This window comes from Scyliorhinus torazame, chromosome 1 (genome assembly GCF_047496885.1).
Source record: "Scyliorhinus torazame isolate Kashiwa2021f chromosome 1, sScyTor2.1, whole genome shotgun sequence".
In the NCBI taxonomy this organism is placed as follows: Eukaryota; Metazoa; Chordata; class Chondrichthyes; order Carcharhiniformes; family Scyliorhinidae; genus Scyliorhinus; species Scyliorhinus torazame.
This window is the reverse complement of record NC_092707.1, coordinates 371,628,916-371,650,645: the sequence shown is the minus strand read 5'-3', so window position 1 is coordinate 371,650,645 and position 21,730 is coordinate 371,628,916. Positions and strand designations below refer to the sequence as shown.

The 21,730-nt window shown below is 48.9% G+C and overlaps 1 protein-coding gene across 3 annotated transcripts in view; it reads right to left on the bottom strand.

Annotated features, from left to right (window-relative positions):
- The window catches only part of LOC140426578 (regulator of G-protein signaling 7), a 699,692-nt gene that overhangs the window by 203,520 nt on the left and 474,442 nt on the right, over nt 1–21,730 (bottom strand). The window lies entirely within an intron of this gene.

The window sequence follows — 21,730 nt, the reverse complement described above, 5'->3', positions numbered from 1 at the left end:
GGAGAATCCGGCAGCCAGTGTCTGGACCCCGCCCCCCGGCGATTTTCCGGCCCGGCGGGGGGTCGGAGAATCCCGCCCTATTTTTTTAAAAACTGGTTTCAGCAAGAATGAGGAGAGTGGATGGGAGGAAAGAACAGCAACCGCTTTGGATATCAGTGGCAGGGACTGCCAGTGCTTGTCTTGGAACAGCCCGTCTGAACTTCATAACTCATATTCTGTTTCAAGCATGAAACACTTGGGAGTTCCAGAATGCACGTATCGTTTTTATATACAAGGAGGATAAAATTAATGAGACCCTGGCAGGGATTCTCAAATAATGGGGTTATGTCCCCACCCCCGCCAGAAAATTGGCGCATATAGAGTGCAGAAGAGGTTTACAAGAATGGTTCCAGTGTTGAGAAACGTCAGTTTATGAGAATAGGTTGGAGAGGCCGGGATTGTTCTCCTCGGAGAGAAGGGAGCTAAGAGTATATTTGATGGAGATGTTCAAAATCATGAGGGGGTTGGACAGAGCAGCTGAGAGAAGCTGTCCTCCCTCGTAAAAGGATCAAGAAAGAGAGGGCACAGATTTAAAGTCATTTGCAAAAGAAGCAAATGTGACGTTTGAAAAAACACAGGAGTGGTTTGGGTCTGGAATGAACTGCCTGGAAGTGTGGTGGAGGCAGGTCCAATTGAGGCAGTCAAGAGGGCATTAGATGATTATTTGACTAGAAACAATGTGCAGGGGTACGGGTTTGAAGAGCTGGTGCAGACACAATGGGCTAAATGGCCTCCTTCTGTGCTGTACCAATTCTGTGATTTAGTTCTTCTGAGGGCAGTTTGTGGCTATACATGACATTGTGAAACAATAGCCAGTATGAGAGGGGTCTTGTCTGTCGGCCAGAGAGCCTGTGGGAGCTTTGCATCGCCTCCCCTGGGGTCAGCAACAAGGCTTCTCTGGGATCAAGGAAGGCTGTCCATGAGCCTTCCTGCACAAGACTTAATCAGCACAAGAGGCATTAAAGCGACAGGATCCTCATCTGACATTCTCCCGCTTAATGAAATGCACGCCCCCACCTCCAAATTCACGAGGCATTTAATAAATCAGCGTCACATTCCATCCAATGTACCAACAGATGAAAACCACCCATTAAGGAGATTCTATGTGAAAAAAACTGTCAAATTCTGTATTTCATCTGAGACATGGATTACAACTTCAAGACCCATGTTAAGAACAGGTGTCACCCTTGAAGGACAAAATGACACAAGGTTGCTTGCCATTCTTTTCCATGGGCACAGTGAGGCGACCATCAATTCACTCAAAGACTCGTGTCGGAGTAAAACAGTGGTTTTAATTAACTATCAACTTTGCCTGCCTGCGTTTGGCACATACTGAGGACGATCCCACAGGCCAGCTATTCTTATACTCCTTCAAAGGGGCGGAGCCATGGGCTGAGCCCGTACATGCTCCAACATCCTCCAACATCTCCCCCTGTGGGTGAAGCCATATAATGGCCCACAGATAAAACCCACAGGGTTAATAACATAGAACACAACTGGTGAATTAACTGTATTTACAAACATAGAACATAACTGGTGAATTAACTGTATTTACATTCACCACATTCAGCCCCTGTAAAAAAATAAAGTCCGGCGGGGGTGATGGGTCACAAGTTCAGCCGGTCCGGTGCCCGGATAATACGTTACGACCGCCGAAGCACTGGTGTTGCAGCCGCGTCAGGTGGCTGGGGAAGTGGGTCCGGTGCAACCCCAGGGGTGGGCTCGGGAGCGGCTCTTTCTGAGCTTCATTCCTGCGGACTGGTGTGCCGGGTGGAATGGAGCGCGGGAGCCAAATGGGCGTGGGGGCTCTGGGCATGGGAGAAAGAGCGGGTTACAGCGCGGGGAGTACTGTGGACGTAGTGGTGGCGGAGCCTGCGGGCGCAAGGTCTCGGAGGGAGACGGTATCCTGTCGACCATCGGGGTGCTCAACATGTGCGTAGTGCAGGTTTGAGTGCAGGAGCTGGACCCTCTCTACCAGGGGATCGGTCTTATGGGTCCCTGTCACTGTGGACGTAGTTGGGGAAACCAAACAGGGTGAAGACACTGTGCAGTGGGGGTGGTCATGTCGGGGCACGGGATGGCAAACGGGAAACGGGAGAACTCATCAATAATATTGAGAAAATAGGAATTGCGATTATTCGAGGGAAGGGGCCCTTTAAAATCAATTTTGAGGCATTCAAAGGGCCGGGACGCCTTTACCAGGTGGGCCTTATCTGGTTGATGAAAGTGCGGTTTACACTCCGCACAGATGTGGCAGCCTCTGGTTATAGCTCTGACCTCCTCGGTGGAGTAGGGCAGGTTGCCGGCTTTGATATAATGGGCGAGCCGGGTGACCCCCCGGGTGGCATAGGTCATCGTGGATAGCCCGTAGTCGGTCCTCTTGTGCACTAGCGCATGTGCCAAGGGTCAGGGCTTCTGGGGACTCGTTGAGCTTCCCAGGACGGTATACTATATCGTAATTATAGGTGGAGAGTTCGATTCCCCACCTCAAGATCTTATCGTTCTTGATTTTGCCCCGCTGCGTATTGTCGAACATGAAGGCTACCAATCGTTGGTCAGTGACGAGGGTAAACCTCCTACCAGTGAGGTAGTGCCTCCAGTGCCGCACGGCTTCCACAATGGCTTGAGCCTCTTTTTCGACCGAGGAGTGTCGAAGTTCAGAGGCGGTAACGGTGCGTGAAAAAAACGCAACCAGTCTGCCTGCTTGATTGAGAGTGGCGGCGAGAGCGACCTCTGAGGCATCGCTCTCCACCTGGAAGGGGACGGACTCGTCCACCGCGTGCATCGCGGCTTTGGCGATGTCCGTCTTGATACAGTTGAAGGCCTGGCGGGCCTCGGCTGCCAGAGGGAAAAGGGTGGCCTTAACTAGTGGGCGGGCTTTGTCCGCATACTGGTGTACCCACTGGGCGTAGTAGGAAAAGAATCCCAGGCACCTCTTGAGGGCCTTGGGACAGTGAGGGAGAGGGAGTTGCAGGAGGGGGCGCAGACGGTCAGGGTCGGGCCCTAGGACTCCGTTTTCCACGATGTAGCCGAGGATGGCTAGCCTGGTGGTGCGGAAAACGCATTTCTCCTTATTATGGGTGAGATTAAGTTTTTGGCCGGTTTGGAGAAATCGGTGGAGGTTGGTGTCGTGGTCCTGCTGATCATGGCCGCAGATGGTGACGTTGTCCAAGTACGGAAACGTGGCCCATAGCCCATACTGGTCCACCATTTATTTTCGAATATCCAAGGTTCTTGGTTGAGTCCAATTAACTACAGTCACCAGGTCTGGAACTTGAAAACACAAGTAACCTTTTATTACGTACAGTAATATAATTAAACGGGCAGAGAATGTAACTGACTATCTAAAACCCCTTTGTCAGCCCTCCCTTCCTCACTCACCCCACTCAATACACACACACAAACAAACACAACCAACAGAGGGGAAAGGGCAGTTGAAAAGGAAAGAAAATATAAATAATACAAGGATAATTTTTTTTTTAACGATACAGCGCAGTACAGGCCCTTCGGCCCACGATGATATACCGAAACAAAAGCCATCTAACCTACACTATGCCATTATCATCCATATGTTTATCCAGTAAACTTTTAAATGCCCTCAATGTTGGCGGGTTCACTACTGTAGCAGGTAGGGCATTCCACGGCCTCACTACTCTTTGCGTAAAGAACCTACCTCTGACCTCTGTCCTATATCTATTACCCCTCAGTTTAAAGCTATGTCCCCTCGTGCCAGCCATTTCCATCCGCGGGAGAAGGCTCTCACTGTCCACCCTATCCAACCCCCTGATCATTTTGTATGCCTCTATTAAGTCTCCTCTTAACCTTCTTCTCTCCAACGAAAACAACCTCAAGTCCATCAGCCTTTCCTCATATGATTTTCCCTCCATACCAGGCAACATCGTGGTAAATCTCCTCTGCACCCTCTCCAAAGCCTCCACGTCCTTCCTATAATGCGGTGACCAGAACTGTACGCAATACTCCAAATGCGGCCGTACCAGAGTTCTGTACAGCTGCAACATGACCTCCTGACTCCGGAACTCAATCCCTCTACCAATAAAGGCCAACACTCCATAGGCCTTCTTCACAACCCTATCAACCTGGGTGGCAACTTTCAGGGATCTATGTACATGGACACCTAGATCCCTCTGTTCATCCACACTTCCAAGAACTTTACCATTAGCCAAATATTCCGCATTCCTGTTATTCCTTCCAAAGTGAATCACCTCACACTTCTCTACATTAAACTCCATTTGCCACCTCTCAGCCCAGCTCTGCAGCTTATCTATATCCCTCTGTAACCTGCTACATCCTTCCACACTATCGACAACACCACCGACTTTAGTATCGTCTGCAAATTTACTCACCCACCCTTCTGCGCCTTCCTCTAGGTCATTGATAAAAATGACAAACAGCAACGGCCCCAGAACAGATCCTTGTGGTACTCCACTTGTAACTGAACTCCATTCTGAACATTTCCCATCAACCACCACCCTCTGTCTTCTTTCAGCTAGCCAATTTCTGATCCACATCTCTAAATCACCCTCAATCCCCAGCCTCCGTATTTTCTGCAATAGCCTACCGTGGGGAACCTTATCAAATGCTTTACTGAAATCCATATACACATCAACTGCTCTACCCTCGTCTACCTGTTCGGTCACCTTCTCAAAGAACTCGATAAGGTTTGTGAGGCATGACCTACCCTTCACAAAGCCATGCTGACTATCCCTGATCATATTATTCCTATCTAGATGATTATAAATCTTGTCTCTTATAATCCCCTCCAAGACTTTACCCACTACAGACGTGAGGCTCACCGGTCTATAGTTGCCGGGGTTGTCTCTGCACCCCTTTTTGAACAAAGGGACCACATTTGCTATCCTCCAGTCCTCTGGCACTATTCCTGTAGCCAATGATGACATAAAAATCAAAGCCAAAGGTCCAGCAATCTCTTCCCTGGCCTCCCAGAGAATCCTAGGATAAATCCCATCAGGACCCGGGGACTTATCTATTTTCAGCCTGTCCAGAATTGCCAACACCTCTTCCCTACGTACCTCAATGCCATCTATTCTATTAGCCTGGGTCTCAGCATTCTCCTCCACAACATTATCTTTTTCCTGAGTGAATACTGACGAAAAATATTCATTTAGTATTTCGCCTATCTCTTCAGACTCCACACACAACTTCCCATCCCTGTCCTTGACTGGTCCTACTCTTTCCCTAGTCATTCGCTTATTCCTGACATACCGATAGAAAGCTTTTGGGTTTTCCTTGATCCTACCTGCCAAATACTTCTCATGTCCCCTCCTTGCTCGTCTTAGCTCTCTCTTTAGATCCTTCCTCGCTACCTTGTAACTATCCATCGCCCCAACTGAAACTTCACACCTCATCTTCACATAGGCCTCCTTCTTCCTCTTAACAAGAGATTCCACTTCTTTGGTAAACCACGGTTCCCTCGCTCGACACCTTCCTCCCTGCCTGACCGGTACATACTTATCAAGAACACGCAGTAGCTGATCCTTGAACAAGCTCCACTTATCCAGTGTGCCCAACACTTGCTGCCTACTTCTCCACCTTATCCCCTCCAAGTCACGTCTAATGGCATCATAATTGCCCTTCCCCCAGCTATAACTCTTGCCCTGCGGTGTATACTTATCCCTTTCCATCATTAACGTAAACGTCACCGAATTGTGGTCACTGTCCCCAAAGTGCTCTCCTACCTCCAAATCCAACACCTGGCCTGGTTCATTACCCAAAACCAAATCCAACGTGGCCTCGCCTCTTGTTGGCCTGTCAACATATTGTGTCAGGAAACCCTCCTGCACACACTGTACAAAAAAACGACCCATCTAATGTACTCGAACTATATCTTTTCCAGTCAATATTTGGAAAGTTAAAGTCTCCCATAATAACTACCCTGTTACTTTCGCTCTTATCCAGGATCATCCTCGCCATCCTTTCCTCTACATCCCTAGAACTATTTGGAGGCCTATAGAAGACTCCCAACAGTGTGACCTCTCCTTTCATGTTTCTAACCTCAGCCCATACTACCTCGGAAGATGAGTCCCCATCTAGCATCCTCTCCGCCACCGTAATACTGCTCTTGACTAGCAGTGCCACACCTCTCCCTCTTTTGCCTCCTTCTCTGAGCTTACTAAAACACCTAAACCCCGGAACCTGCAACATGCATTCCTGTCCCTGCTCTATCCATGTCTCCGAAATGGCCACAACATCGAAGTCCCAGGTACCAACCCATGCTGCCAAATCCCCTACCTTATTTCGTATACTCCTGGCATTGAAGTAGACACACTTCAAACCACCTACCTGAACACTGGCCCCCTCCTGCGACGTCAAATCTGTGCTCCTGACCTCTATACTCTCATTCTCCCTTACCCTAAAACTACAATCCAGGTTCCCATGCCCCTGCTGCATTAGTTTAAACCCCCCCAAAGAGCACTAACAAATCTCCCCCCCAGGATATTTTTGCCCCTCAGGTTCAGATGTAGACCATCCTGTCTGTAGAGGTCCCACCTTCCCCAGAAAGAGCCCCAGTTATCCAGAAATCTGAATCCCTCCCGCCTGCACCAGCCCTGTAGCCACGTGTTTAATTGCTCTCTCTCCCTATTCCTCATCTCACTATCACGTGGCACGGGCAACAACCCAGAGAACAAACTCTGTTTGTTCTAGTTCTGAGCTTCCATCCTAGCTCCCTGAAAGCCTGCCTGACATCCTTGTCCCCTTTCCTACCTATGTCGTTAGTGCCAATGTGGACCACGACTTGGGGCTGCTCCCCCTCCCCCCTAAGGACCCGGAAAACACGATCCGAGACATCACGTACCCTTGCACCTGGGAGGCAACATACCAAACGTGAGTCTCTCACGCTCCCACAAAATCTCCTATCTGTGCCCCTGACTATCGAGTCCCCAATTACTAATGCTCTGCTCCTCTCCCCCCTTCCCTTCTGAGCAACAGGGACAGACTCTGTGCCAGAGGCCCGTACCCCATGGCTTACCTCTGGTAAGTCCTCCCCCCCACAAGTATCCAAAGCGGTATACTTGTTTCTCAGGGGAACGACCGCAGGGGATCCCTGCACTGACTGCTTCTTCCCAGTCCCTCTTACAGTTACCCATCTATCTCCAATCTTTGGTGTAACTAATTCCCTGAAGCTGCTATCTATGACCCCCTCTGCCTCCCGAATGATCCGAAGTTCTTCCAACTCCAGCTCCAATTCCCTAACTCGGTCTTGGAGAAGCTGGAGATGGCAGCACTTCCTGCAGGTAAAATCAGCAGGGACACTAACGGCATCCCTCACCTCAAACATCCTGCAGGAGGAACATTGCACTCCCTTCCCTGCCATCCCTCTAACTTTCTACCAAGATCTGGCTAACAACTAAATTAAATTTTTTAAAAATAATAATAATAATAAAATATGGTACTTACCTCACACCAAAGCGTTTTATTATTAGGTTAGAGGAGGAGGGCGGGTGGGAGACACTACATGTGTAGTGTCTCGGGTTTCCTCTCCACCAGAATTTATTGGTGAGGGTCGTCCCAGAAGTCCGCGGGTCGAACTTCCTGTTCCCGCCTTAAACACTAAAATTTAAAAAAAAAACAGCAAAGAGGGACCGAAAACGGGGCCAGGTAAGTGTTTACCGCTGAAATTGACTAGCCTGCTCCTGTGAAGGTCTCCCAGAAATCACTAACGTACCGCTCCCGCTGAAATCGACTGGCCTGCTCCTGCAAAGACAAGTGTTTTTAAAGGAGAGACTTACCTCCCAGAAATCACTTGCGCACTGCTCCCGCTGAAATTGACTAGCCTGCTCCACTCCCGCTGAAATCGGGATAATGATCTTTTCGGCACTGGGTTGACTTCCAATTAATGTCTTTCCGAAGTTCAGGCAGAACACTGTCTTTGGCCAACCCATCGGTTGCTAGTTAGCCAATCAAACCGACTCCCTCCAAACCTGGTTCTTAAAATTCACTCAGTGCCAAAGAGTCTGGCTTCTTTGTGCCAAAATACAAAACCTGGGAACGCAGTGTCCTAGCAAGCAGTCCGTTCCAACTTTGAGATTTCTGCTTGAATGCACATCTGATAATTGGTCCACAGACCAATAATTATAAAAAGAAAAGAAAGGAAATGGGAGCAAAGGGAATAAACAGGAAGGACTGTTACCCTGGTGTGAACTCAACTATGGGCGGGCTAGATGCCATGTGCCGTGCATGACAAGTGAACATGTGTGGCTGTGTATTATTTCTCAGTGAAGCGATTTATTTTTCAAAGGCATACAGTGCTTGATCGAGGGACCCGACATTGGGAAGTCGGGGGTGGGGGGGGGCTGGTGGGGAGAGTGCATAATGGGATCCATTCCCTGCCATTGCTACTGAACTGTGCCTACTCCTGCGACCACCACCTTGGCCTGTGATTCCCACACCATTAACACCTTTTGCCATCACTTAACTGTGATCTCCACAATCCTGGGCCTCTGGTATCTGTCGTTCTGGCAGCAGGCCCGCGATGCTACTGAGCAAAAGAACAACAGGCGCTTGCTTACCTGCACCTCTTGATAGGTGGGACTCCCGGGGTCCTGATTCCAGAGGAAAGGCCCACTACTGGACTTGACTGTCTGCCCGGCTTGTGATTTGGCAGGCCTGCCCCATAATCAGCAACACAAGTTTCTCGTCAGCTCTCCAGCCAACATGCAATACCCCCTTGTCATTTCCATGACATTCTGCCCCTAAATGTGTTAGGACCAGTTTGAATCTGTGGCCTACAGCATCTGATGTGCCATACAGGTAGGTATCAGTCCCAAGGCCTACTGAGGCACCATGGCACTCATGCTAGAGCCAGACTCCTTCAATCTCCCCACAATTGTACACAGTGTCTCTGCAAAAGCCCACGTTTTCTGCTCCTGCTCCAGAAGCGTTCTCTTCGTGAATGGATAATGCCACTCAGAATCTGTGTCCATCTGAGCACAGCTTGGAGGGTCCTGCACCCTCTGACAGCAACTCCCCACTGCTATACTTGTTTCCAATGCCTCCTCTGCTTTCTTGTAATGTGTGCTTCACCATGTGTTTCCATGTCTTGGTGACCCCAGCGAGGTGGATGTATCTGAGTTGGTGGAGGGTGCAAATAAGTCTTGTGATGGTGTGTTCTCAGAGAGAATGGTCTCCTCTTTGTCCTCTTTTGGCACCAGCTTCTGAAGGCCATGTGCAGCACCTGTGTGAGCTACAAAATAAAACTGACAAAGTAAGATGGTACTGAGTTATCATAAAGTCTTCAGGAGTGTCAGTTCCATGCCATGTGGCTGTTTGATAGTTAAATCTGTCGGCAAGTATCTGGGAGCTCACCAACATATCCAATGACCAGGAAAGCTGAGACCCAACATAACTCCATCATTTTCTCCTCTGCAGTTGTTAAGATAGACACAACTAGAGAGTTTCTTCCAGTTCTAACCCTCTCCACCCACAAGAGAAGACCTCTGAGTGTGAGCAGTGGAAAGTTTTGAGAGGATGCAGAGGCAACGTTTGTGGAGAGCACTGTGAGGGATGGGTGATGCCTCGTTGTTTTCTGAGGACTGTCTTCTTCCCCTCATCCACAGGCTCCTGGATCACCATGCCGCCACCCGGGGGTGGCCCGGCGAGCTCCCAGAATCACCCTGTGGGCTCCCGGAATCACCCTGTGGGCTCCCGGAATCACCCTGTGGGCTTCTGGAATCACCATGTGAACTCAACTACTTAGGAGCACCATTGACATACGTGCATCACATGCACAGCTGAATGCTGGGCTCCAAGCTCAACAAGGGGCCCGTCTGCCACTTGGAAATCACTGAGGCGCCATCAACCTTCCCCCAATTGACCCACCAATTGCAACTTTGCTCCTGGTCCCACCTCCAAACCCACGTCCCAGGGGCTGGGAAAATTGGGTTCATTATCAACTTGTGAAGAACAACTGGTCTACAACCAGTAAAAGTCAGGGTCATTATAGGTGGGGTTGGTTTAATGGCACTGAAAACCTACTGCACTGTATCGAGGAGGAGGATGCACATTGGTCACATCCTACTGGTTGGAGCTGTTGGCTTTCCAATGGTCAACCAAACACTCCCACTTTAACTGCTTTCAATGAAGCAGCTTGTAAGACAGTGATGCACTGTAGTGGAAATTCAGCAAGGCTTGCAGCCCATCCAAGTCATCATGCCTTCTACACATCTTCACACTTTAGATTGAACTCTACCCCAATCACGTTAGCTTCCTGAGGGAAGGTTTTGCATCAATACTTGCTGATCCTCCAAAGGTACTTCAGCAAAATACTTAGAATTCTTTTTTTTCTATCAGCCATTCAATGTTGACCTGTTTCTCACCTTAAACAAGACCATTTTCCCCAGTACACAGAAACCAATGAATTTAGTAAATAGCATTTATTGTTAGCGGTAGCACAGTGGTTAGCACAGTTGCTTCACTGCTCCAGGGTCCCAGGTTCGATTCCCAGCTTGGGTCACTGTCTGTGTGGAGGCTGCACGTTCTCCCCGTGTCTTTGTGGGTTTCCTCTGCGTGCTCCGGTTTCCTCCCACAGTCCAAAGATGTGGCGTTTAGGTGGATTGGTCATGCCAGATTGCCCTTAGTGTCCAAAAAAAAAAGGTTACGTGGGGTTGCTCGGTGACGGGGATAGGGTGGAGGTGTGGGCTTGGGTAGGCAGCTCTTGCCAAGAGCCGGTGCATACTTGATAGGCCGAATGGCCTTCATCTGCACTGTAAATTCTATGAGATTCTATGTCATCCACTCAGAGGACACTTACTCCTTACAACCCTCAATTCTGGATCTTTCATTTTAGAATTAATCAATACAACCTTAAATGCTTTTGCAGGGCTTGACACATGTACTATTGTATGGGGTTGGGCGAAGAAAACTACATTCCTGCAAGATGGGCCACGGTTCAATAGTTCTGGGTGGAACCAAGTCTGCACACAAAGGAAAGACTGTCACTTGACTAGGATGAGGTTTTCAAGTTACGAGGACCTTGAAGCTCTCTGTGCGGAGGAGAAGAAGTATGTATCTAAAAGCAAGCTGTTGGTTTTGGCTGACAGGTGTCAAACATAACAGAACAATCCGAGAGCAATTGTGCCAGCAGCCAGAGGTGGAAGCTATCAAACATGACTGATGACAATTCTGGAGGAAAAGAATGAATAATAAATTGCTCGTTGCCAGCTGGTGGCACTGTGTCAGGACGGTGAAGTGTTCCATGAACACAAGCCTGCTGAGATTTTGACTGCTGGGCAAACCTTGCCTCGCAGCTGGTTCTGCTCCATGGTAACATGGAGGTGGAAAGATTGGAACAAACAGAATGATAAACTAAGGGCAAAGGTTGGCTGCAAACAATATCTTGAAAATGCTTTACTGTGTGTCATCTTTAATAAGACTGAGGATGTTTTCACTTCAAGATTCAACACTTTGTTTTCCCTCATGTAAATCTAATGAGAAACACAACAGATATTAAGATAAGAGTTGCGGTTTTCACATTAATTAGGGTTCCTTCTGGAGCTGTTACCTGTTTTTTTAAAATTATTTCATGGGATGTGGGTGGCATGGCCAGCACCATTATTGTCCATCCTGAGTTGCCCTTGGCAAGGTGGTGGGAGGCCCACTTGAACCGCTGCCATCCATGTTGTGTAGGTACACGCACAGCGCTATTAGGAAGGGAGTTCCAGGAATTTTACCCAGTGATATATTTCCAAGTCAGGATGGTGAATGACTTGGAAGTGAATGTGCAGGTGGTGGTATTCCTATGTGTCTGCCGCCCTTGAAGGGGTAGCAATCAAGCGGGCTGCTTTGTCCTGGATGGTGTTGAGCTTCTTAAGTGTTGTTGGAGCTGCACTCATCCAGGCAAGTAGAGAGTATTCCATCACACTCCTGACTTGTGTCTTGTAGTTGGTAGACAGGCTTTGGGGGGACAGCAGGTGAGTTACTCACCATAGGTTGCCTATCCTTTGACCTGCCCTGATAGCCACAGTATTATTATGGCTAGTCCAGTTCAGTTTCTGATCAATGGTAATCCCCAGGATGTTGATTGTGTGGGATTCAGCAATGGTAATGCTACTGAATGTCAAGGGGCAGTGGTTAGATCCTCTCTCGTAGGAGATGGTCATTGTCTGGCATTTGTGTGGCGTGAATGTAACTTGCTACTTGTCAGCCGAAGCCTGGATATTAACCAGGTCTTGCTGCATTTGGACATGGACTGCTTCATTATCTGAGGAGTCGCGAATGGTGCTGAACATTGTGCAGTCATCCGCAAACATCCCCACTTCTGACCTTATGATGGAAGGGAGATCATTGATGAAACAGCTGAAGATGGTTGTACCTAGGGCACTACCCTGAGGAACTCCAGCAGTGAAGTCCTGGAGCTGAGATGATTGACCTCCAACCACCACAACCATTTTCCTTTGTGCCAGCGGAGAGTTTTTGCCCTGATTCCCATTGACTCCAGTTTAGCTAGGGTTCCTTGATGTCATACTCGGTCAAATGGTGTAGATGTTGGACAGGATTTGGGGAGTCAGGAGGTGAGTTACACCACAGGATTCCCGGCCTCTGACCTGCTCTTCTGGCCGCAGTATTTACATGGCAAGTTCAGTTAAAATTCTGGTCAACGGTCACTCCCACAATGTTGATTTATGAAATGAATGAAAATCACTTATTGTCACAAGTAGGCTTCAAATGAAGTTAGTGAATGGAGTGCCACTGTGTGTCAAGGGGAATTGAAGATGGTATTTGCCTGCCACTTGTATTGCATGAATCGAGTGCTCCAGTGTCTGACAACTCACGAATGGTTCTACAATCATCAGTGAACATCTTCACTTTTGATCACAGAGTGGAGGGGAGGCAATTCACGGCTGGGTCCCAGGACACTGCTCTGAGGAACACCTGCAGTGATGTCCTGGGCTGAGATAACTGGCAAATAGCAACTACAGCCATGTTTCTTTGTGCTCGGTATGGCTCCAACCAGTGAAGAATTTTCCTGCTGCTTCCCATTGATGCCAATTTTGTCAGGACTCCTTAGTGCCAGACTGTGTCAAATGCTGTCTTAACGCCAAGTTCAGTCAATCTCACCTCAGCTCCTGAGTTCAGCTCTGTTGTCCCTGTTTGGATGAAGGCTGTAGTAAGTTCAGAAGCCAGTGATCTTGGCAGAAACCAAACTGAGCATCAGTGAACAGGTTATTGCTGTGTAAGTATCTCTTGAAGGCACTGTTGCTGACACCATCCATCAATTTGCTGATAATGATGATAGGTATGATAACCGTCACGGGAAGGCACTTATTGATCTTCCCATGGGGGTGGAGTACAATTTCCCATGATAACAAGCAGAGGTCCGCTCAACTGGGACTCGTAACCGAGCCTTTCAAATGCCATCCCAGACCCGGATCGGGAGCTCTGTTAGTCCTGGGCTGGGAAATTGTGCTGTACACCGTGGGTGCGGCTTTACTTTCGATCTCAGATTAAATTAATTTAATTCTTCCTCCTTTGTGTCTCCTGGATTACGACACTGGCGAGAAGGAGTGAGAATGGGGTTCTGGACAGCCCTGTTTAAAAAAGAAAACAACAGCTCCGGTAACGAAACGTTCAAAGAGAACCCAAAAATGCCACTATATGGGAAACTCGAGCCGTATGCTGTCGGCGTGGAGGATTCGCCCCAGTACATTGAAAGAATGCGTTATCTCTTTTGTGCGAATGGCACAGAAGATGGCGACCGACAAAAGGTAATTATTCTGACTGCTTGTGGAGCTCCAATGGTCGGCATCATTAAGCGTTTGACTTACCCTGCAGTCCTGGACTAGAAAACCCAAAAAGAACTGGTAGAATTAATGGCAAAATACTATGGCCTGAGACCATCGGTAAATCTCCGGCTCTACAGATTTAATACGGCCGGAAGAATCTCAGGAGAATCCGTAACGGAATTCCTGACCAGGCTTAGGAAACTGGCTGAACACTGTGAGTATGGGCCACCCCTGCCGGCGATGCTACAGGACCGGCTGGATGCAGGGTAAACAGTGTCGTGACACGGAGGACACTGCTTGCAGAACCCACCTGTACCTTAAAAGAGTCGTACAACTGGCGTTGACCCTGGAAAATGCCGAGAAAGGGGTCTAGCAAAGTCAAGGCTCAATGGACTGCAGCGTGCTCAATGTCAAATGCATCCCATATGGAAAAGCCAGGTTTCCCGTAGAATGTACCCTCGCGCCCCGCCCACCACCTGTTCACCACTCAGCCATGGCACGCAAGGATATGGGTCGACGGCCGCGAAACCTCAGAAAGGGTAAGGGAACTTCCCCAGAGGACCTCGGGGAACAGTCGCAAGAGGACTGTACCTGCGGCTGAAGGATACGCCCAAGGCAAGGCTGCCAGAATTGTCAGTACGTGCATTGCCCAGGCCGGAAGCCAAAGTCACCTCAGACCCGGGCCTTGCAAACCCACCCGCCTGAACGGATGAACTAAAGCAGCTGAACTGCGTCACCACCCTTGATGTCATACTCGGTTGCCCCAATCAAAATTATACTCCGGGTCAACTGTCACCCCCTGGAAATGGAAGTGGACACAGGAGATGGTGTCTCGATTAGAAGAGAACAGACCATTAGGCGCGTCCGAGTGGGATCGTGCCCCAGGGACTGTGAGGCATCAAGGTCAGGCTGACCATGTATATGGGGGAGCCTCTACCAATTGTAGAAACCACCGTGACCCCAGTCACCCATGGGCAGCAGATGGTCTGACCCCTAATAGTCATACAAGGACCAGGGCACAGCCTCCTGGGAAGAGACTGGCAGCAAATTTTCAAAATGCGAAATAGCAGCCTACACAAAGTCATCGGTGATGTGTTAGGTACTCTGGATCTGAATGTGCGAGTATCGGTTAGTGGCGTGTTTATGCAGAACGCAGGTCTCGATGACTATCGCAAGGGTGAGCTGTTTAACCTTGATGAGCTGCTGGCGTAGGGGGTCCGATTGCACACCGAAAACATTCTGGTCACGGATCATCGAGTCAGAGGTGGAGCCGTAAATACAGGACTGCGCGAGGATGCAAAGGTGGGTGAGGAAAGATTGAAAGGGTTCATCCTTACCCTGCAGACGCTGTTGAAAGACATAGTGCTCAAAACTTTCATTTACCTCGATGTCACAGTGACTGTCGAATTTGAGCAGGACTGTCTTGAACTTGGACTTGTCTTCACCTTCAGCGAAAGTGAGAGAGTTGAAGATATGGATGGCGTGGTCCCCGGCCGTGGAGAGGAAGAGAGCAATCTTCCTGCAGTCTGAAGCAGCTTCCAGGTCTGTAGCTTCGAGGTATAGCTGGAATCGTTGTTTAAAGATTTTCCAGTTCGCACCGAGGTTGCCGGTGATGCGGAGCGGCGGGGGAGGGCTGACGCTCTCCATACTACCGGACGGCTGATTGCTGGCTGAAGGCAGATCACTTGAAGGTAGGTCTATTAAACTCTAACATCACATACTGGTGCCATGGTGTGTTGGGTACTCTGGATCTGTGGAGACTGCGTTTACCTTAGCAGTAACATAGACAGGCTACCAACACTTGTAATAGTACAACTCTATTTTATTTAAGATATGGAGATGCCGGCGTTGGACTGGGGTGAGCACAGTAAGAAGTCTTACAACACCAGGTTAAAGTCCAACAGGTTTGTTTCGATGTCACTAGCTTTCAGAGCACTGCTCCTTCCTCACCTGAGGAAGGAGCAGCGCTCCGAAAGCTATTTTATTTAACTAAGAACTGTTAAACATACCTGCACTGTGGGTTGACACTATGTTAGATTGACTGAAGACCTATGCCTAACCTGACCAGCCTATACTGCTAGCACATGGTGGATGTTTGTGCTACTGACTGCGGGCTCTGTCTGTCTCAGAGGCTGCCTCCCGAATGAGTGGGAAAACTAGTGCCCTCTGTCTTTATAGTGATGGTGCCCTAACTGGTGATTGGCTGCTGTGTTGTGTGTGTTGATTGGTCTTGCAGTGTGTCAGTCAGTGTGTGTCTCTGCACCATCATATACTGATATTTCCCGATATGACAATCGGGAAATATCCCGAGGTATTTCAGGAAGGCCTCAGCGAAATCAAAGGAGCAAGAGCAAAAATCTATATAAGCCTGGAGACCCTACCTAAGTACTACAGAGCATAACCGGTCCCCTATGCCTAGCTCACCGAGATAGAGGCTGAACCTGGGCAGCTGAAGGGCCTAGGCATCATATGCCCAGTACAATTTGTGGAATGGGCCAGTCTGCCAGTAATCCCAATACTAAAACCTGACATGTTGATCTGCTTTTGCGTAGACTATGAATTAACTGTCAACAGAGTCTCCTGCCTTGACAAGTACCCCATTCCGTGTATCGAAGATCTCTATGAAAAACTGGCTGGAGGCCACCCCTTTACCAAGCTGGGCATGGGTACCTCCAGCTGGAGCTCGAAACGGCATCCAGAAAATATGTCACCATCAACACCCGCGTGCGATAATATAAATACACCCGCCTGCCTTTCAGAGTCTCACCGGTCGGCGCCATTTTCCAGCGCTTAATGGAAAATATCTTTCAAGGGCTGCCAAGGGTGGCTGTGTACCTGGGGAAGGTATTAATCACAGGGGCCACTGAAATAGAACACCTGGCAAATTTGGGGGAAGTCCTACGGCAATTCTCCGATGTGGGAAACGTGGGAAAAGTCCGTGTTTCAGGTGGGTGAGTTAACATACCTCAGATACGACAATGATATCGTCAATGGCACTGAGTGACCGATTGCATATGCACCATGACCCCTGGCAGATGCGGAACGACGATATGCACAAATCAAAAATCGAGTGAAGAAATTCCATCCACACGTTATGATAATCATGGCCCATAAACCTCTGTAAGACCTTTTTAATGAGGACAAGACAATGCCTCCCATCGCCTTGGCTTGGAGTACTATTGTTTATGAGTACTCCATCGAGTACCGTCCAAAAATGCACATAGACAATGTTGACGCCCTGAGTTGTCTACCACTGCCCACAAGCTTGCCCCCTCCACACCCTCCCCGCTGGTAATGGACATGTTATCATGACTTTAAACTTCATGGACACCCTGACCGAATCCGCCAAGCAAATTCAAGCATGGACCCAGAAGGACCCCACGCTGGCAAAACTACACCACGTGATCCTAAGACATGGAATTCAGGGACACCCCACAGAGAGTCTAAAGTCCTTCCTATCCATATGGCAAGAGTTCTCTGTGGAAGACAGCATTATCCTGTGGGGAACCCGAGTGGTCATCACTCGCCCAGGCCAGCACCTAACCTTGAAAGAGCTACACAGTGGCCGTCCAGGCCTAGGCCCTTCAGCCACCCAGGTGCTTGCAAGGAGTTATATCTAGTGGCCTGGGCTAGATTCTGACATTGTAAATTTGGTAAAACAGTGCCCGATATGTCAGGAAAATTAGACAGTCCCACTGTGGACCTCACTATACCCATGGGAATGGCCAGGGAGACCTTAGGTATGGGTGCACACGGCCTTCGCCAGGCCATTCATGGGGTCAGAGTTTTTAATCTTGGTTGATGCCCATTCTAAATGAATGGACAATCATTGGATGTCCTCCACAATTTCCTGCGCCACGATAGAGAAACTCTGGCAGTCATTTTGTACCCATGGGATGTCGGAGGCTCTCGTGTCCAACAATGGGACCCTCTTCACCAGCGGAGAATTCCAGGCATTTGCGAAGTCCAACGGGATAAAACACATCCAAACGGTGCCATATCACCCATCTTCCAATAGCCTGGCCAAACGGGGTGGTGCAAACATTTATAAAGCGTCATGAAGAACCAGAGCGCTGGCTCACTCAACACCAAATTGGCTCGGTTCCTCTTCAATTACAGGCCACACACTACGATGGGCAGAATGGCAGATGGGCCGGCGCCTCTGGACCAGACTCAGTCTATTGTTTCTCAGCCTAGTTGTGAAAGTGGGGTCAAAGCAAGAGGTCCAGAAAACAATACGATACCCAACGACCTGACAGAACCTTCAATCCGAGATATACTGTCATGTTCGCAATTTTGGAGATGGATCTCCATGGATCCTGGGGGTTGTTGTGGAAAAGACTGACACCACCAAGCCACATAACATCCTGACTTGGAACTATATGCTGTTCCCTCACTATGTTAGGAAACCAAAGATGATTTTAAGGGACTTGTATTTATATGGGTAAACATTAGAAATATGTATAGTTTTAGGTTAGTTTAATTTGATGTTTTGGTGCCTGGAAGGGACCTGTAGTTAGATTCATGCTGGACAAAGGTGTTTGCATGTTTGGGGGTTGGTTTCAATTCCAACTGGGATTCTATTGTACTTAGAGGGGGCTATGGTGTAAAGAAAATAGAAGTAAGGCATTGCTGAGCAACGGGAGGGCATTTCCCAGAGACAGAAAACTTTCCTTTATTCTTATTTTTTTTATCTGGAAACCAGAGCAGTTGCAGATAAAAAGCCGGAGAGAAAACATCTCTCAGCTCTGCTTGAAACAGGAAAAAGATGTATAATGGAGTAATGTGCAAGAAGGAAAGCTCTGGAGGAACTAAAGGACGGTTGGTACCAGAAACCTGGAAACAGAACAGGATACTGGCTGGTGAGAAACTAGGGTGGAATTTTCTGATAATGGGGCTATGTCCCCATGCCCGCGACAAAACACGAGCGTGGGGATATAGCTCTCTGGAGAGAGTCCAGAGTGATTCTCCATTTTGAAGGGGGCCAGCAGGGCCCCGGAGTAGTACACGCATCGCCTGCTGCTGATACGGGGCCCTGCACCTCCGGCCACGGCCCCGTGCAACATGGCGGACCCACACAGCGGGTCGGCCCCGACAATATAGCCCCCCCCCTCCAGATCGCATGGTACATTGACGAGACCATGCAGAAGCTGCAACAATGGATGAACGGACATCGCGCCACTATCGCCAGGCAGGAATGTTCCCTTCCAGTCGGGGGACACTTCAGCAGTCAAGGGCATTCAGCCTCTGATCTTTGGGTAAGCGTTCTCCAAGGCGGCCTTCAGGACGCACGACAACGCAGAATCGAAGAGCAGAAACTTATAGCCAAGTTCCACATACATGAGTATTGTCTCAACCGGGACCTTGGATTCATGTTGCATTACATTCACCCCCCGCACCATCTGGCCTGGGCTTGCAAAATCCTACCAACTGTCCTCTTTAACCTGTGATTATCCCTCTCTCCAATTGCTCCGTTTGGACTTGTAAACACTCATATCTTATATCTTTGACTTTGTCTGTATATATATTTCTGGAACCTACCTCTTCATTCACCTGAGGAAGGAGCAGTGCTCTGAAAGCTAGTGATTCGAAACAAACCTGTTGGACTTTAACCTGGTGTTGGAAGACTTCTTACCAAGAAATCTGTCGAATCCCTCCAGTGCAGAAGAGGCATTCGGCCTATCGACTCTGCACCCATTTTACGAAGGCCACTTCCTCGCTCTATCTCTGTAACTCCGCCTAACCTTTTGGACACTAAAGGAAAATTTAGCGGCGTGAATCCACCTAACCTGCACATCTTTGGACTGTGGGAGGAAACCGGAGCACCCGGAGGAAACCCACGCACACACACAGGGAGAAGGTGCAAACTCCACACAGACAGTCACCCAAATCCTAAAGTTTGGAATGTCTTAATCCAGTCTGTGAAACAAAATTTCAAGTAATTCGGAAGACAGTATTGGTTGGATATCAGAGTTTGTGTTAACAGCGGAAGTCAGTCGAGACAAAGGAATCGTGAAGGGAGAGGTATAAATCCTGGACAGTATCTGCTGCTAAACGTGGAGCGGATGCTGTGTTTAAAACTGTTATTTGAAAATCCTGGCCTGGATTTTGGAATGCAAACTGCTAATGGAAAGCATGATTATGAGAGAAAATTTTAAAGTGTGGTTTGGGAAGTAGAATTTGGAAACTCTTACATGATAATCATCTGGGGGGGGATTCTGGGGAGGCATCCACAAAATTGGCCTGAGGTTTCAGAGGGGCATGTGTATTTGACCACAGGTATTTTTTTTTAAATATAAATTTAGTGCACCCAATTAATTTTTTCCAATTAAGAGGCAATTTAACATGGCCAATCCACCTAGCATGCACATCTTTGTGTTATGGGGCGAAACCCACGCAAACACGGGGAGAATGTGCAAACTCCACACGGACAGTGACCCAGAGCCTGGATCGAAACTGGGACCTCGGCACCGTAAGGCTGCAGGGCTAACCCACTGCGCCACCGTGCTGCCCGGCCACAGGTATTCTGTATGTGTCAAAGCGACATTGTGCGTCAATGAGACTATTGTAGTTTCAAATATACTTTGTCATCCATGCTATATTTAAAATCTGTGTGTAATTGGTAAGCTAAGGAGGGAAGTAAAGGAGTATTGTGTTATAATCCAATTTTTCCATGTTTAATAAATGTTTTTTCTTGTTGCTTAAACTAATTAGCGGTTGTGACTCTGTTCCTCTACATTTGATTTTTTTTAAAGTAAACTTTACGGAGCGGGATTCTCCGTCGGTGGGATCCTCCGCTTCGCAAGCAGCACACCCACACCCGTGGGTTTCCCAACGGCGTGGGATCGCCACAATGGGAATCCCGCTCAAGAGACAGGTGGACTGGATTCTCCAAAAATGGGGCTATGTTGCTGGCGTTTTACTCCAGACTTTCCTGAAAAAAAATAAAGAGAAATTCAATTACCTGCAGGAGGCTAGCAAGGACCTGAGAGCTTCAAGCAGCTTTGGCTGAGGATATGGGCCCCCACACTTCCGTTTCCGAGTCCGCGCATGCGCACGGCGGCGGTCTCCAGCGGCTGCGGTGAGCGCCACGGCAGACCCGGACCAGGGACCAGCGCTGAGAAAGAAGGTCCACCTGATCGACCCGTGCTGCTTCATCCGACCCGCCCGATCGCTGTCCCAGCCACCCATAAAGCCCCCCAGGGTTATGGATCCCCCACCAGGGCTGCCGCGTACTAAGTCCGCAGCCGCCACGCGAGAGTCCCGACCGGCCATACGTGGTTAGAACGCCGTCGGGAACCCTGCCGGTCGGGATCGGAGTATCACTGGGAGGGCCTCTGGCAATGGCCCCCCAGCTGTGCCGCGTGATTTGCGGGGGAGCAATTCTCCGGGGAACGGAGAATCGCGGGTGCGGCACTGGGCCCGATTTCAGCGTTAGAGTTGATTCTCCGCCCCCACGCCAAACGCGAGTTCGGCCGGGGCTGCGGAGAATCCAGCTCAGGATTCCATTCTGGGATCTTCCCGTCCAGTTAAAAGATCAACTGGGATCATAGCAACTGTCATTGGGTTAAATTTGTGGAACTTTCTTTCTAACAGATGAACGACAGAGGTTCAAGAAGGTGAATCACCACCACCTTCCCAAGAGCAAAGAGGGATAGCGGCAAATCCTGGCCTTACTAGTGAGGTTCATGTCACATAACAGAATAATAAAAATGAATCAGGCAGTGTGTATAACAGGCAGGCTATGTAACAGGCAGGGAGTGTAACGGGCGAAGGGGGCTTGTAAAACAGGCGTGTTGTTAAACAGGAAGGGTGTGGAATGGGCAGGATGTATATCAAGCAGGATGTATAGCAAGCGGGGTGTATAACAGGCAGGGTATATAACATTCAGGTTATACAAAGAGGGGTGTATACAGGCAGGGGGTGTAACA